Source organism: Haliaeetus albicilla, chromosome 20 (genome assembly GCF_947461875.1).
Source record: "Haliaeetus albicilla chromosome 20, bHalAlb1.1, whole genome shotgun sequence".
Taxonomy (NCBI): Eukaryota; Metazoa; Chordata; class Aves; order Accipitriformes; family Accipitridae; genus Haliaeetus; species Haliaeetus albicilla.
This window is the reverse complement of record NC_091502.1, coordinates 7,984,375-8,001,591: the sequence shown is the minus strand read 5'-3', so window position 1 is coordinate 8,001,591 and position 17,217 is coordinate 7,984,375. Positions and strand designations below refer to the sequence as shown.

The 17,217-nt window shown below is 39.5% G+C and overlaps 1 protein-coding gene and 1 long non-coding RNA gene across 5 annotated transcripts in view; one reads left to right on the top strand and one right to left on the bottom strand.

Annotated features, from left to right (window-relative positions):
- The window catches only part of MICU2 (mitochondrial calcium uptake 2), a 150,809-nt gene that overhangs the window by 41,667 nt on the left and 91,925 nt on the right, over window positions 1-17,217 (bottom strand). The gene's annotated exons all lie outside the window — the stretch shown is intronic.
- Window positions 1,921-15,838, top strand: LOC138690150 (uncharacterized). The gene is made up of 3 exons (XR_011328966.1): window positions 1,921-2,169; window positions 3,199-3,237; window positions 14,543-15,838. It is a non-coding gene; the product is annotated as an uncharacterized lncRNA (long non-coding RNA).

The following is a 17,217-nucleotide window of genomic DNA, read 5'->3' as shown; positions in this document are numbered from 1 at the left end:
AGGAGCTGTGCTCCATCCCTTCTCAGTCTACCTGCCGTTATCACGCCAGCCAGCCTCCTCAGCATTTCTCCTCGTACAGTTTTTAAACGCCCGTGTCCTTCACTCTCACCACTCAGCCCATCGCTCCCTTCCTTCCTTCATCACCAGCTCCTCCGGACTCCAGCCAGCCGTTCCCTCCGATTTATTCACACTGTGCAAGCACAAGCCGAGCTGCTTGCGCTCGCCCTGAGGACGGGTGCCCCTGCGTGCCGCAGCCCGCTTTGCTCCACGCTCGGACTCCAAGGCTGGCTCTGCTGCTGCGCGGGCATCTCGCGGCCGAAGGGGCACCAGCGCAGGCTGCTGTCTGCGAACGCACGTGGCGGAGGCAGCGTGGTGGGCAGCTCTCAGCAAACTTCTACCAAGCATTTTCACAGGCTCATAATTTAGCCAGAAAGAGGTGCGTTCTCAGTACAACAGCAAATTTCCGTAATGCTGGCAAAAGACATGCCCAGCTGCAGGGGGTCTCCACCAGCAACTTTTGGCTTCGGACGAGGGAAGCTGCTGGAACATCTCAACCAGCGATAGTTCATTTTTCAGCACAGGCAAACCAGTGCCCTGGTCTCTGCTCCCTGAACTGGCAGTAACAGTTTTGCTGATAAATTCCTCTCCCCATCCCCCCTCCCTCAAATCAGCCTAAGGCAGACACCTGGCACATAACATTTCAACTCAAATGTTTAAGTTTGACAAAAGTTATAAGCAACTAAAATTAGGGTTTTAATACTGGAGTGTTGAGTGACCCTAGCAACAGGTGTTGCCAGCACCACCTGTTACTGTGGATGAATACATTTTTGTGCACTGCCTGTACATATATTTACACCCATACACACACACACATATAAAGCTACATAGATAGATACCTTCTAGCTCAAAGGACATATGAAATCCTCTACTTTGCCTCATTTGAGATAAAAGAAGTCAGACTAATAACAGTCTGGGAGAGCAAGCACAAATCACTACAGCCAGTAAGGCTGAGTCCCGAGCAGAGTGATGCAACACCACAGTTTAACACTGTTCACTGCTGCAGAGCATTTTGATGAATGGCTATTTTGCAAATTAAGCGATTCAGATCTCAGCTTTGAAATGTCACCTCCTCTGTACAGCACACTTCAACGTGGAATTAAACTACAGCAGCTCTTTCAGCTCTGGGAGACCCACACAGTGAGAAGCCTTATAGGAGGGAATGAGTCAGGCTGTAGGTCTGCGAAAAACAGTTTCTGAAAGAAAAAAGGGGAAACCATCCTGCAATGTTTTTTGCTGTAAATGGTCTTTGTACTTGTTGTCTGTATTAAAGCCAGCCATACACCCTCATTTGGTTAACAGCAGCTCCACTCATTCCATTCTCCTGGTGGCCCCAAGAGCATCACACCTGGGACAGCACCTGCTACCGCGGCAGTGCGCTGGGCAGGAGCCTTTTGCCAGCATCTGGGAGGATGATGAAGGGAGACAACCTGAACTCTGTGGGCTGGAACAGCAAAGGCATGAATAATTGATGCAAGGTAAGGAGAAAGCACTGGGAGCTACAGCTGAGACACCAGTTGGCCAAGTTTGTGAAGCTCTACACTTGGCTAAGTCCATGTTTCTGCGTGCTGTATTCAGCACTGTAACTCCGAAACGCTTCAGCTAGCCAGTTTTAGGGAACATATCCTCAGTGAGAATTGCCCTACCTTGATAAAAACTAAGAAAGGGAAGGAAAATCTGTTGTAGACATATGGACTCTCTTTTCACCAGCCAGCAGTCACAACCGCAACTGCCCAGAGCTCATAGAAACGGCTGTGGCAGCCATCAACATCTGCTCTCTCGCGTTCAGCTGTGGCCACCCTCCAGAGGATGTTTAAGATGCTGACATGCCGACTGACTTCTTTCGGAGATGAAAAGACAGTAACGACAACACTACAGAGGTGCTCATGCTACCCTTGACTGGGGAATCTTGGCATGGGTGAAAGGACTAGCAGAGAGAGGAAGCCTTTGCTGAGTGGCAGAAGAGGAGGAGGATGGTCACACCACCCCAGGACGTGGCGAGGGGCAGAACGAGGTGGGCGAGAGTCTGTCCCTGCCACGACTGACTGCAAAAGGGGCAGCTGCTGCAATAAAAGAGGACAAAAGGCAGGAGGAAAAGGGACAGATTGAGAGGTAAACAAAGACATTTCTACTTTTCTTAGTAGTAAATACAGCAGAGTAATAAATGTGGAACCTTTTAATGGTGCTCTTCTCAAATGGGCTTCAAAATCAAAAGGTTTAATAACCTAGGCAGATGAAAATGGCATACAGATGTCAGCAAGCATGTGTACTGGTAGGCCAGGAATTTTTAGAGAAAATCTGACATGTGAGACACTAGTGTTATTTTTCATATTGCCGTTTGTGTGAAGTATGAGAAGACAATCTTATAATAATGCAATAATTTAAACTGTAGAATGAGTTTCCTCCAATAATTATTTGAATATTTTTCAAAGAATTAAATCCAGTTATATTCTACTGGTACTGTCAACATATAAAATAATCTGTGAAGACTCAAATCTCTGTTTTTACTTGCAAACATTAGCTCCTTTTATTGTAGCACTCACAATATTCTTTGAATACTGATTTAGCTCTTGGTGCTTATTCTCTCCATTTATTCACTTCCTAACAATGAGATCCCTTTAAACACCAACAAGGAAAGCTCTGTTAATATCGCACACTACCATATCAAACGTGCAGCTCTCTGAGGAACCAGGTCTTTTAAGGCCTTGTCTACAATAATTAGGAAAAGAAGGTTAATTCCTCTTTGCAGAAAATGCACTGCAAAAGTATGAACAGTTTTCTTAGCCAGTTCAGACACTGAAAAAAGAAGTCTCTTCCTTTCTATCAATTAAATCTTGGTGCTGTCATTCCTGACACATGACTACAAATACATCAGGATCTAAGTCTCTCTCTGAGGAATACAGGCAATGGTTATAATTATTAGGAACTTATTAATCTAATAAGTAAAAGATCTATACAATGCATTTTTCTACAGTTTTATTCTTTTACCTTGATAGATTCTTACTAACAGGTAAATTAATAATGTATTAGAAAACTTTTTTGTAGTAGTAACAGTCTTTGGTATCAGAAAAAGAAACTTGGAACTGTTATTGTTTTGAACTTGAATGAATGAGAAGAAAAACAACTTTTTTTTTCCTGCAGAGCTGCCAAGACTGTGATGGAATTCTGGCTTAAAGGACAGTGAGTATTTTCAAGGGTCTCTACATATTTTACAGATGCTATCATCAAGTTTTCACCATTTATAGTGGGTCCATGAAACAACAATGAGGTACAGACACCTTTCATGGACAAAAAGCCATTTTAGCTTTTTAAGTTGAATGAATACTGAGTCTACTTAGAAGCACACAAATTCTGTGCTGTTAGCCAAGAAAGTTAGCTGACAACTGTAATTAAGAAAACACTGCCAAGAGCAGCTATGTCAGCCTTAATTTGCCTTCGGCAAACCTGGGTATTTTGTCACATATATTTCTTACATTAGAAGTGTTTCCGCCATCTATCAGTTTTTTACACTAAGATGTAGAATGGACCCGACATCAATGTTAGGATTAACATTAGGAATGGGCTGAATTGAACAAGTACCCACTTGCACTCAGTAACACCCATTTACACCTGTACAGCTAAGGAAAGGCTTAGATCTGACAAAAGACGTTCAGAGCCAAAGAATGAACAAAAGCAGTAAGATCAACCATTACAACAATAATCAAATGCTAAAGCAAAAGTAGAGAAGTTACTACGACCTGCTAGAAAACATAATTTAACATGTCTCTTCAAATGACAAGAGTATATCATAGGTATCTTTTCCTAGGAGGACAACAAACTCCTGTGCTTTTCATCAGCAAAGTCACTGAGATGGTTTGACCAGGATCTCTTTTTAGCTCCATTTGAGACAGACGCAGTGATAACCAAGTACAAAAAAAAAAAAAAATCTCCTCCCAGTTTTTTAATTTTAGATGGCAATCATTGCTATCTTTGCTGAAGTTTGGCAAGTTCAAAGTTGTACTGGGGTACCAGGAAACCATTTTTTTTTTGTGAAAAATTAAGACGAGAATAGCATTAAGTATGTCACAATTCACGCAAACTCTGATTCCGCAAAATGATGAGTGAAACAAACCTTTTAAGCTGGACGGGATTTCGGCACAGTTGTAACCTGAGGATCAGGGTGTTTTAAAAACCAAACCACTGTGCACAGCTCATGCCATGGCCTTTACAGCAGAGCCCACCCTGCAGCCTTGCCTGCCATGGGAACAAGAATTTGTATTTCTCCGTTTTAGTCAGCTGTCAGCTTTCACACAACCTGAACTCTGAGAACCCTGCCCCTACGCCCTGGTGAGCTGGGTTAGGTAAGAATTGTGTATGTTGTTTTCCTTGGGGAGATCCTGTTAAAATTTTTGTTTAAATCAGCCTAAAATATAAGATCATTGAAATTCTACAGCTTGTATTTCATTCCCAGCTCTCTCTCAGATATTTTTTATGACACTGGACAACTACCTTATCTCAACAAGGTGTCCTTTGTTTACCTGCTTTATTTACAGTCTCAGCTCTTTAAAGCTCTTCCATGCATTTATGAAGTACTTACTGCTAATGAAACCAATACTGTAAAGGGCAAAAATTCAAGCCAGTAATTAGTTCAAGGCCTCCTTTTGAAATATTGGTGATATTGGAGATAATCAAGGATAGAAAAAAAAATTAAAGCTTTTTGAAAGCATGACAAACCAAGTGGTCAGATTCCTATGATAGCTCCTGGCAAACCAATACCTGAATAATAAATGAGCGTGCTATTTAAATGAATTAAGAATCCACTTCAGCTAGAAAGCTTTTACTGAACTAGTGCATTGCTCCATTGAAAGATAATTGATAAAAGTAATTTCAATCATGTGAATTGAACCACCTGAATTAAAATCCAAGTATGCCCAGTGGAAAAGGCAATTTGCAATAACAGAAGCTTCTGATATGCTTTACAAAACAAGCTTTGCATCTGTCCTTCTTTATTTAGAGCAGTCGTTCCTCTGAGGAAACGAGAAATATACAGTGCTGGGCAGAGGCCAGCGCTGGCAAATCTCCATTTCAGAAGAGCAGTTGCATCAGAGCCAGTCAATACCAGAAGGCTTCTCTGTGAGTAAGGCAGCCTGGGGTAAAAAGGGTGGGATGCTGATGCAGGGAGAAAACATCAAAGAATGACACAGTCTTTTAGGAAACTGAAACAGACTGAAAAATTAAGATAAGCCAGTTTTCAAAACCTGTTAAAGAGACCATGGCACCGAGTCACCAGCAGTACCAGGAGTTCCAAAATAACCAAAGGCATCAGGGTAAAAGCAGATTTTGTGGTGCTCGTTACAGAGCACGCGAGCAGCTCAGTCCTCGCTGGTTCTGTAGCAGGAGTCTGTGGCGATGGGCAGGGAGAACAGAGGAACAACCTCTCCTTAGGTATTATCCAGGGAAAGCGACTTGCTCCCAGACCTGCTCTCTTTCTAATAACACATCCAAACTGCAGATAGGAAAAGTTGAGAAGAGGTTCAAACTTCCAAGCTTACCACAAGACTTGCACTGCAATGATACATGGCATACAGAAAGTTATTTCTTCCAAAACACCAGAAAAGTCTAACAGGCGTGTAACAGCAGTCCTTGGCTGCAAAAAGAACATGTGATGCGAGTTAAGATTTCACATGTAACACACAAGCAGCAAGGAGCCAAGCAGAGAGCGCAATCGCAGATGAGCATCTCCCCGGCAGAAGAGGCTGCCAGCGCGCTGGCCTGGTTCTGAGCTCAGGACTGGAGGCAGCATCCAGAGGAAAAATGTGTCATGTGAAATACAAGTCCTCAGACTCCCAAATAAGCACGTCATGCTTGGTTCCTCTGGCTTCATTTAGATGTCTAAAAATTAGATGCCTAAATCTGAGTTAGTGATCTCTATGGTGCTTTGCTGTAACTATGATCGTGTAAGGACATATGTAGAAAAGGGTTTATAATTAACTTTGAAATCTGCTGCTCCTATTTCAGCTCTGAAGAAGAGCGCATATGCCCAAAAGCTTGTCTAATTTTTCCAACTCACAGCAGCTGGTCTAATAAAAGATACTATCTCTGCCTACAAACCTCATCCTGACTAATGACCCCAGGCTCCATTTATAGTCAAGGGAGAGAAACAGTCACAGCAGAAGAGCAATTTAGTCCAGGTTGAGGTACGTGTCTAATACAGGCCTTGGACTTACCTGTTTCCTTCAATTAACTTTAAAGAGATGCTACAATTACTCCCTCTGACCTGACATTCAGCTTTTATATATCTAAATCGAGTAGATGAATCCTTCTGCACGTAACCAGATAACTCACACCATGACTGCTTTTTGTATTTGTTATATCTGTAATCTGTTTTTTCCAACCTCCTATCTATCAGCACAATGTTAGCAGTGCTAAGGGCATGTATTCTCTGTTTTATTAAGAACTTAATCAGATACAAGGGCAAAGTGTACTACAGTTTAAGAGGCAGAGTGACTGCATAATTGGAGCAATAAAATATTATAAAGGACAATTAAGATTACCTGGAAGGAGCTGCATGCAGCTGTATACATTTCTGAGACCAGAAGGGTGGAGAATGACTTCTGCTAACCTACAGAGAACATTATGCAGTTCAGACTTTTGGGATGGATGGCATCTCCTGAATCTGCACAAAACCATGGACCTTCCATAAAGAGCAGGCAGGTAGAGCCTCAACTCACAAAAAATTCCTAGTATTAGGCTTGAGATGGTAGTCAGTCTCACCTAGCAAAGAAAACAGCATAAGCTAGACTAAGCCTTCAAGACTCAATTCAGAAGTTCAATTAATGAACTTTGATCCTACTCTAAAATAAAGAAGAGATGATTCCTGTAGCATTGCTATGCTTTATGTTGTCATTGCCTATTGCTAACAAAGACTAGTTTTTCAAATACTGTAGTGCCGGAGCACATGCTAGGTTAAGGTACTAACAACAGATGAAGATAAACTATTATGATAGCCTCATAGCACTAGAGGTTTAATTTTGTTCCTCTGCTAGACAGTGTTAGAAGTTGTGAATCCTGGCCTATGGGCTTTGTAATCTACAGCTGAAGAAGGTAAGTATAACAAAAATTAGAAGAACAAATAAAGTAGGGTAAGAACAACTACAATGAAATGACACAGTTAAAAATCTAACTGCATGCACAACTTGAGCAAATTGCATCTTAATCATAAGCAGAGATTAATCTGGATTCAGAACGAAAATGTGTGCAAATTAATTGTCCCACAATCAAAATGAAGGAAGAAAAGGTCAAGACCTTAACAGCACCAGAAATTGATTCTTACCTCACTGTGTAAGACTTGATTTAAGCTTATGTGCTTAAGATAAAGCCACCATCACCACTGTAGCAACTATCCCTTTCGTATCTCATTCAGCCAATTCCTTTACAATTTGTATTCTTTCATATATCTGGAGACCTTCCCTACCATGACAAACTGTTATTTTTCACATGCATCTTACAAAATGTAAAAAAATATAATACAGTTAAAGACTAAGCACAAGAATATTAATTATTACAAATTGGATTCACTTGCTGGCAAACATTACTGAGGTGCCAGGTGAAAAATTCATCCTTTATGTGGGAATTTGTTACTAGCATAAAGCTACTTTACTAACCCTGGAATAAGGAAAAAGAGGGCATGTGTCAGAGAGGACTATCTTTTTCACCTTCTTGCTTTAGTGCAATTTACCCCTAAGCAGGAACTGCAAATCATATCAAACTGTGTCAAATTATATTAAGTAACTGTATGGTTTATTTATTGCACTTTGATACGTAACGAACATTCCAACATGCAAGAATTACAGATAATGAGGCCAGAAATGACCATGTGGGTCACCTACTTTGTCCTATTGCTCCCAACACACTTCTGCTTATGCATTATCTCATCAGTTTATGTGCACACAAATACATGTTCGCACATTTGAAAGACAGTATTAATACTAAACTGTAGTTTGGAGTTAATAGTGACATTAATTCAACTGCTTTTTTTTTATGAAATAGTTTGCTTTTTCTTAAACATACTCATCCAAGTAAAAACTTCAGGGTACTGTTGATATTGCTGATTCCTAGAGGAAAAGAAAAAAAAAAATGCAGTAACTTGATATAATTTAAAAATTAAAACTGGAAATATTTTGTGAAAAAATTGAAGTTATTCATGGCATCAGCATGAAAAATGCAGCACTGTTACCATAATTCTGTTCAGATGTAGGGCATTTATAGCACTTGTGTCCAAGCAGTAAATAGCTGACATATTAGTGCATCAAGCCAATTTAAATTACTGCAGTGGGTAAGTAACCGGGAGCACTGACATTTCTCATAAATTGAATGGGTTCTCAAGAGTCCTGTAAATATAAAAAGCTATTTAGATCTAGTTTATATAGTAGCTTACTTTTTCCCTGTTTCACCCTATCACATATCAAAATTATTTACACCATCATTAATGCTTTCTTTTTTGTTAAAACAGTATTTTTCTTTTAAAGATTAATTTACTTCCACTACAGCAACATGCAGTAAAAGTTCTTAGAAATATTGCAAAAATATGTTCCAAGAGGTGACAGCTGATTGGAAAAGTACAACAGAATTTTGCTAGAAGTATCAGTTTGGGAAACTTTTGTTCATCATGTCCCAGCAACCCCTAGTCAAACCTTTGGAAGAAAAAAAGAAAGAGAGAGAGAGATGGCTGATGTCCTTCTGCACTGCTATTGTGAGATCTGGAAATCTCATCGTCAGGATGCCTGATTTCTATTGCTCTACTATTCTAATGATGGTGGTAATCGTTGTTCCTGTTTCGTTCTCCTAGTGCCTTGTCCCTCCATCAAATGTCTAGAATTTGACTCCTTTAGGGCTGCCCTATATCCTCCACAGACTAAACACACCCTTTCCAACATTTTATTGTTCTTATTTCTTTCCCAGTAGTAACAATTCTAGGGAATATAGCACAAACAGCACCTTTTTGGTGATTGGGAAAGATGGTCCCAGGAGTTTCAGAGAAGCTGGTGGGAAGACCCATGAAGTGGGGCTCCCCTGTGGTTAAGGGAAATTGCCTCATTCACAGAATAGCTGAAGTTGGAAGGGAGCTCTGGAGATAGCTTAGAATGTCCTTATCTTCTCATGGTGACAAGTGGAAAAAGCTCAAAGCAGGGTCAGTCAGGGCAAGTTGCCCAAGACCGTGTCCAGTTGGGTTTTGAATATGCTTGCAGACGTTTGTTTCTAGAAGGGTTATGAATACAAGACATCTCTCTAATTTAATAGTCACCTGACCAACTTCACAATAGGAAAACAGCAGTTTAGGTACTTTTGTAACCTACACAAACACCAAATGCAAGCAGTAGTTGAGAGGTTTCATACGGAGTTTTAATATAAGCAAGGGGGGAAGAATCCTAAAGGCAACAACATTCTTGGGCAGTTGAAGACTGTATCCTGGCTTCAGTTCTTACCGACGACCTATGAAAGAAGAGACAGCATTTTTGCCTTATATGTCAAGACATGAGAGCACTAAGTAGTGGATTTAGCAGTGAATCTGGGCATTTTATTGAAAGGAAACAATTCTATGTTGCTAATTTCATTAATGAGAGCTCTGTGTTTAAGCTCAAGGCCCAGGACATTTTGTCTTGCTGTCCAGAGCGTGGTAAATACCCCCAAAATACAGAACCTTATTATGCTTATCTTCCAGAACATAAGCCCCATTCATGAACATGCAATTTACAGTGACTTGATGTCTTAGGGCATTGCTATTGAGTTTACAGAACAGTTAATTTGTAAAATATAACCAATATCAATTCTGCTTAGGAGTGAAAGGATTAAGTGAACACCCACTAGATGGTGTTCAGTTACTGCATGGGGTGACCTGGGCTAGTAACAGCTCTAGCTCCTGTTCACCTCTGCTTTGCAGGAGACTTTTCTTGAAGAAACAACAAATACACTTGTATAAGAGGACAAAAAGGGATGAAATCACCCTCTTTACTAGAAATTTGGAAATGCTTTACTAAATTAATTACTACCTGTGTTGAATGTGGGTAAGTGGAACTTATAAAACGTATGACAAATTTAAACAGAAGAAAGTACACAATATTGATTTGGATCCACTTATTCTATGGTTTTACTCAAGATACTTGTATTTTCGCAATTAGTGATATTATCTGTCTGTTCCTCATCCTCCCAAACTCTCCTGACATCATCCATTGAAAGAAAAGGGTGAATAAACACTCACCAAAGAAACATACCCATTTTGCAGTTAGTTTTATTCAAAGGATGAACTGAATTACTGGATGTCTATTCGAGTAGAACCTAATGCATCACTTTCTTTTTCAGCAGAATTATAATAACTGCAACTAATTCCCATTAGTGATTAGTGAATCAGCATAAGGAAAAAAAAAGAATAAAAGTGCTATTTTAGGGGAACAGACCTTTGGCATAGGTGCAGTACTGTAGCACTTCAGATATTTTAGATTCCTGGAGATTACAAGGGTGACTAGTGATAAAGGGAATTGCTATTCAGAGCTGAATTAAGCTGATCCTGTCATGTCAGAATTACCAAAAGGAACCTTTTCCCTTTATAAAGCTCTGAAGTGCAACCTTACACGAAAATTTTAGGAAGGCCATTTTAATGCAGATGACCCCAGTGATGACATTACTTTTTCCAATTGCCACCGTGAGAAGATAAGGACATTCTAATGACCATGTTTGGGAATTTTCCTACAGAAGACTCTGCCTACTGCTTTGGGCATTTTAGTGATCCTGCACAGCCCTACTTCATTATTTCCATAACCCTCCAGCTTCAGGCATTATTGCAATCTCTAGCTTTTCTTTCTTTCTTCCTTCTCATGCTTAATCAGAGTTCCTTTCAGTAGCTGACTTGCTTTCCTTCAGTTGATGGTCCACGTCATTCTCGCTTTTACCTTTAAATTAGCCAGGAGTTTCTTTCTACTTCTAAGATTAGCTCATTCTGTTATTAGCACATACAGAAACTCTGAGCAAACCAGTAACAGCCCCTGCTGAGTCTGACTTGTTTATACATCATTAACATCTGTCACATAGCAATTAACAGATGTTTGGGAAGTTTTCTTACAGCAGGGGCTCCAAGGGTATGTAAAAGTGATAACAGAATGCTCCTGTATTTTAAGCTAAGAAAGGTTTATCCTATTTTTGCCACACAAAAAGACTACTGGAGCAATACAGTTTCTGCTAGTTTCTGAGAGTACCAGAATGAAGAAAGTTATATAAACCGAATTTGAAACATTGTGTTTATTCCAAAGATAAGGTGGTAACAGAGAGAGGAGCAGGATCATGAAAAGTCTGAGAACCCCCCTAAAAGATCAGAGAGAACTCAAGTAATGAGAACTCACAGAAGGGCTTAAAAACAGATGTTAATCATGCCTTATTGCAGTGGCCCAAACAGTTTGGTTAATTTGCAAGTTCGAAAAAAATAAATGCTGCCAATAGTAAATTTAATAATAAATTACTGACACGATGTCCACCAGCCTTCCTTGTTAGTAGAAAAGAAAGTCTCGTGCGCCAGTTAGAACACCTCCTCCGCTCTAAGGGGTGAACTTTGGAGACTGAGTAAGAGAAGCAAAGATAAGCTGTCTCTTGACCCTGTGACTTCAAACTCCTCACATTCTAAAGCAAAAAGTTTGGCAGAAAGAAAAGAAAAATCTAGACAAAGACGACCAACAGTCTCTTTCAAAAAAATGAAGTTATTGTTTTCTAGAATTGTCTTATTTCCCCAGGAAAAAAAGCTTTCTCCCCTGAATTCAAATCATCTGATGAAGGAAATCTTAAAAAGACATTTGGCTTTACCCTGGATTTAATTTTATATTCAAATTTTCTAAAGAATTCTGATCTTATTAAGCATGAGAGGAAACACTGTATTAGGTCTGTCAAAACAGAAATAGAACAGAAATATTTATTCAGTAAAGATAATGGAGGAGACAAATCTAAAAGCATAAATACACTTCACTCAAAATTCCCACTAACACCTTCTCATTTAACTTGTAGCAGCTTTCAGTATACAGGGCTTCTCTGTCCACTGCCTCTATCCTTGCATTGTCTCCTTTCTGCCACACCCAGCCTCTCTCACAAAACTAACTGCTCCTCCAAGAGCAATCTTGGACTGAAAAAATGAACAATTTTCCCTGTTCCTGTGCAAAGGCGTACATTACCTGGGGGCATCAAGCCCTTAACATCCTAAAAGGATGTTCTTTGCCAGCTCGCTCTTTGTCTTAATCACGATTCCGTGACTACTTTACAACTTTCTTCACCTAAGAACACAGAAAATAACTTGCTTTACTGTACTACCCTCAGCCTAGCAGACACATAGAGCTACACATGAGGACCAATGCACCTATGGTTCTGGAAGCTCTTCTGCACGTAGCAACTGTGAGTAAAGCACAGGCTAAATGAGTTTGAGTGTTTTGCTCTAGTGAGTATTAGTTTGTACCACTTTTCTCCTTGACTGAAGCTGCAGTTTGACAATTCAGATATTTCAGTAACGGTATTAATTTAAAAAGTTCCTGACTTCAACCTTGCTCCATCTCTTAAGCCACAGTGATTGCTAGCAGATTGTGCTGTGAGCCAGCGAATGAAGCTGGCTTTATAAAAAGAAATCAAATTCAGAAAAGCATGGAATAAAGCTACCTACACAAAGCCATGGAACGGATGGCCTCACCCAGCTAGAGGAGATAAAAATAAGCTTGGGTTTGCCTAAGACCAGTGCTGACTGGTAATATAATTATCTATAATGCATCATGGGGCTAAGATTCAAAAGGAAAAAAAAAACCTATTTTAGGTAATGGGAAGTGTTAGCACAAGTGCAAGTGGGTTTAAACAGACAGTGATTAATTTTAGGTGGGATATCAGAAGAGTTTTCAAGCAACAGAGGAGATGCTGTGTCACTGTTTTCCAACATAAGCAGTGGTTACAAATGATTTTAAACTGAGCATGAAAAATTTATAAAAGGTCTATATTTTAAGTTTTAAAGCTGCTAAAATAGGAGCTTACTTTTATAATATATATGATAAATTTTGACAGCCATGAAATGCTAAAAACAAATGCTAAGCCATTATGTATCACACTAATAGAGAATACAAATTCTTAAAAACACATTACAAAATATTACATGTTAACTTAGGTGAGCTGTGGTAAAAAATACACGTGTTCTTACACTGGTACAACTAAGCAGATATCCTTTTTCCTCCTTAAAGCAGTACTGGACATAAAGAATAGGGACCGTCCTCCTGAAATGAGCATTCATTTTAGCTGCAGAGGAAAGAGATTGAATTGAAATTTGAATCAAACTTTAAGTAGGCTTTTTACAATTCTCAAAGTGGGTGCAAATGAAAAGCAAACAATAGATGGCTTGATTTTAGTGAAAGAGTAAAGTAATTTTATGTTGCCCACTGTACTTCTAAATTGACCATACTGGTTTAAAAGCCCCTCTTACTTTTTCAACAGCAGAGACTGCCTTTACCACCATTCACATCAGAAAAAAACATTGCTCTTTTCTGCTAAATAGTTGTTCTCTTTTGCCATTTCGAACAAAGCCAGAAAAGCAGATGAAATTTTTGAAAATCAGATTTTCTATTTTCTCCCAAGAAAGTGACAGCAAACCAGAAGTGAGCTCTCACATTTTCTATCACCAAAAAATCCATGGAGAAGAAATAATTGCTATGTCAGGGTGTGGGTGACTGTTCAGAAGTTGTCAGACACAGTAAATAAATACAGTCCCAATGGAAAAGCAGATGTCCATCCACATGAGACAAAATGACTAATTTTAGTATTCTCTATTATAAGAATCTGCTCTGTCAGGCCCACAACTGTTTGGATCCAGTCCACAGTTAAGAACAGACACACCTCACTCTTCCCCAGGAAAACCAAAAACAAAACGAAAAAACATTTGCACAGGAACAAAAAAGACAAAAATTGTCTGTTTTCTGGAACTGGCAGTTTCTCTGGTGGGATGCGTGACTTACTTAGCACTTGCCAATACCAATGCAGCAGCAAGACTCCACTGTCCCAGTATTCCAGCAGTATCAGAGGTATTGGCACAAAGGATGTGAATTCAAGGCTTGAAAAGAAGGCTAGCACTTGGGAAAACAAGCTAAATCATACCAAAGACTTCAAATGTCAGCTCTTCTGAAAGACAACTGAAATAGTCTGGATAAAGTCAAATGGCAGCTGGCTTGGCCATGTTTTATGTTCAAATCCCATACAAGGAGCCCATTTTTTTATCTTTATTAAGCCAGGTAGGACCGCAGCTCTTGGTGAACAAAGTCCCAGGATATTGGCATTTTCTATATACTGATAAGCTAACCAGAAGAAACAAGAATGGCCAATTAGGATGCATTTGGACCTAGCAATGATGCTGAATTACCTTTCACCTGGTAAGAACCAAGGCAGGATTTGTTGGAAAATGTGGTATCTTTCGTTAGCTATGGCTGAAAAATCATTATGCTTTCAGGTGCACAAGCCTTTTCCAGGTCTTGGAGGAAAGATAACTAAAGACATAGCCAGCAGAATGACAAGGTGCTCAGCAGTATTATGGATGGTGGCGTGAGGACCAGAGCTCTCTGATGGACTGGACAACGTTGGCAGATGGATTCGATTACTAAGAGTTGGCTCTCGGCTGTATTCTCCTCTGCAGTAACGAAGCTGGTAAGCCCAAGACAGGGCACTGCCACGTAAGCAGGTGGCTCTAACAAGAGAAACCTGTGTGTTTTACACATGGAAAAAAGTCTTTGAGCTCACTATTTGCTTTTGTTTCACAGTAGATGAGAAAGGCTACTGAGCACAATCTGTGCTATAACCCACTGCAGGTGCAGGGGCGGGGAGCAAAAAAGGAGAGCACAACCCAGGTAGTTCCTCTCTTAGGAAAACAACGCCAGTGTTTTCCAAAGAGAGAGCAGTGGAACTTCTCAAAGGTCTCCCTGGAGACCACAGCCATTTGGCAAGTAAGGACAGCTCCTCTCACCTACCAAAGCAGGCTGCACACCTTGCCTGCTATTACTGCCTAGAAGGAAAGTGATTGGTACTCGATGGTTCTACCTTAGCTATTTAAAAAAAACCCCCTAATGTAACATTCCTTATGAAAATGTGCAGGGGGAAAAAAAAATCAGTCTATATCAAGATTACTTTTTCAAAAAAGCAGAAATCATATGACTAATATAATAAAAATTCAGCGTTGGCCTAAGGAAAAAGCACAGAACCATCAGCACTGAGAGAGTTACAAACAACTGAAAATGTGAGGCTAGAATGCATACTAGATTTTGGCAGGAGCCTGACCTGCACTCCTGGCACTTGATATCATCCACCGAGGGTCCGCCAGATCCCCATCAGTTCTAAATATCTGAATGCAATCCAAGGAATTTTAAAAACAGATTGTACTTCTTAGGTACAAACCAATACCTGTCTGTGTTAAGGACATATGTTGCAAGAAATTAAAATACATTTAAGAGTGATAAAAATTCATTGAGTCTGATTTTCACGCTACATCTGTGAAGACTTAATTGTCAGTTAAGCAGGATGTTTCAGAACTGATTAAGTTCCACTGAATTTATTAAAAAAAAAAATACTGAAGTAATCTGTCAAGAAGTGTTCAGAACCCTTGACAGAAAAAATCCCAGAAATATTTTCTGTGGTATGCCGACAGTATGTTATAAATGTAGTTGAAATAGTGTGTGGTGTTCTACAAAAATAAAAAATCTTTACAAATAGGAAGACTATTCAGAGACCAAGAATGATTGTATGAGTTCTTGAAATTTGCTCATATGTATAAAATAAAGTGACTTCTCTGTTAAGTATTTTAAATATCACGGTAGTATGTCACAAAACTGGAATACTTGACTAAAGCAGAAACTGTTGCAAGACTTCTGAAATTCTAAGGCAGCCGATGTTTATACAACAAGCAGACTCCTGTTATTAATAACCAGATCTTTCCATTACTTGTACTACAAGTATTCTGTATGCGCACAATATAGTTTCATACGTTTCAAGGAATCTGTTTTCCATTCAGATGCCATTAAATAACCAATAACTTTCACACTTTAAATAACTAAATCCTTCAAGATGTGTGCTGAGACCACTTGCCTCTTGCTCACAACTCTGCTGAAGCCTGACCAGTTTTATTATTGGTACTATTTTTGTGCTGAGTTTTAAAAAAATTGCTTTCATTCATTGAGAAGTTGCAATATATCTTCTCATTAACAATTGTTTTTCAGAAAGCTAAATAGCTAGTAATGTATTTTCAAAACATAACATCTTGCCAAAGTTTTTAGCAACAACTAAAAACATCAGTGTGTTACCAACATTATTCTCATACTAAATCCAAAACATAACACTGTACCAGCTACTAGAAAGAAAATTAACTCTATCCCAGCTGAAACCAGGACATCTAATCAGTAAGCAGTGCAGTCAATTGAGACAAGAACTCTGATTCTGCGTCATTCTCCAGCTAGTCAGCGATGCCACAAAGGGAAAAATAAGAATTAATCACAACAAAGCCATGAGGTTATTATAACCTTACTGTCTTTTCATGCAGACATAACCACAAAAATACATATGTAATTAATACAACGTCAGTACAATTTTAAGGATCAAAAATATATTTTCTTATTTGACCTTACAAGGTACGTATCCCAGGTACCTTCAGCACTGTCTCATAGCATGCATGGTTCAAGGCATGGAAATGGAACAGGGAGAAAAAAAGGACACCTTGTCCCTGTGCAAGTGCAATGATGTGCTAAAACCTGCTTCTTCTTAAATGTCCATGGTTCCCTTTCCTCCAAACACCACTGCTCAATCCTTCCTCCTGCTCCCCCATCCGACCGTGCACTGGAAGCCAGCTCTTGCCTGACACCTCTGCTCTAATCACAGCACCTCTTGCATCTATTTTTTTGAACTCTCAACCTAACAAGTTTTTCTGAAAAACAAAAGCAAACAAATAAGTCAGTGCAGTGGCCAGCGGTTAATACACCAAAAAAGCAGCCTAGCCAACAGATCAGATTTGATTGCTGTGGGGTGGAAGACCCCATTTCCCCTCAAGAATCCCATCTCTGATTCTGTTACATAGTACCTCATGATGCAACTGCTATGAAAATGCATTAGTCTTTATTTTAATTTCACAACAAAGCTTATGTC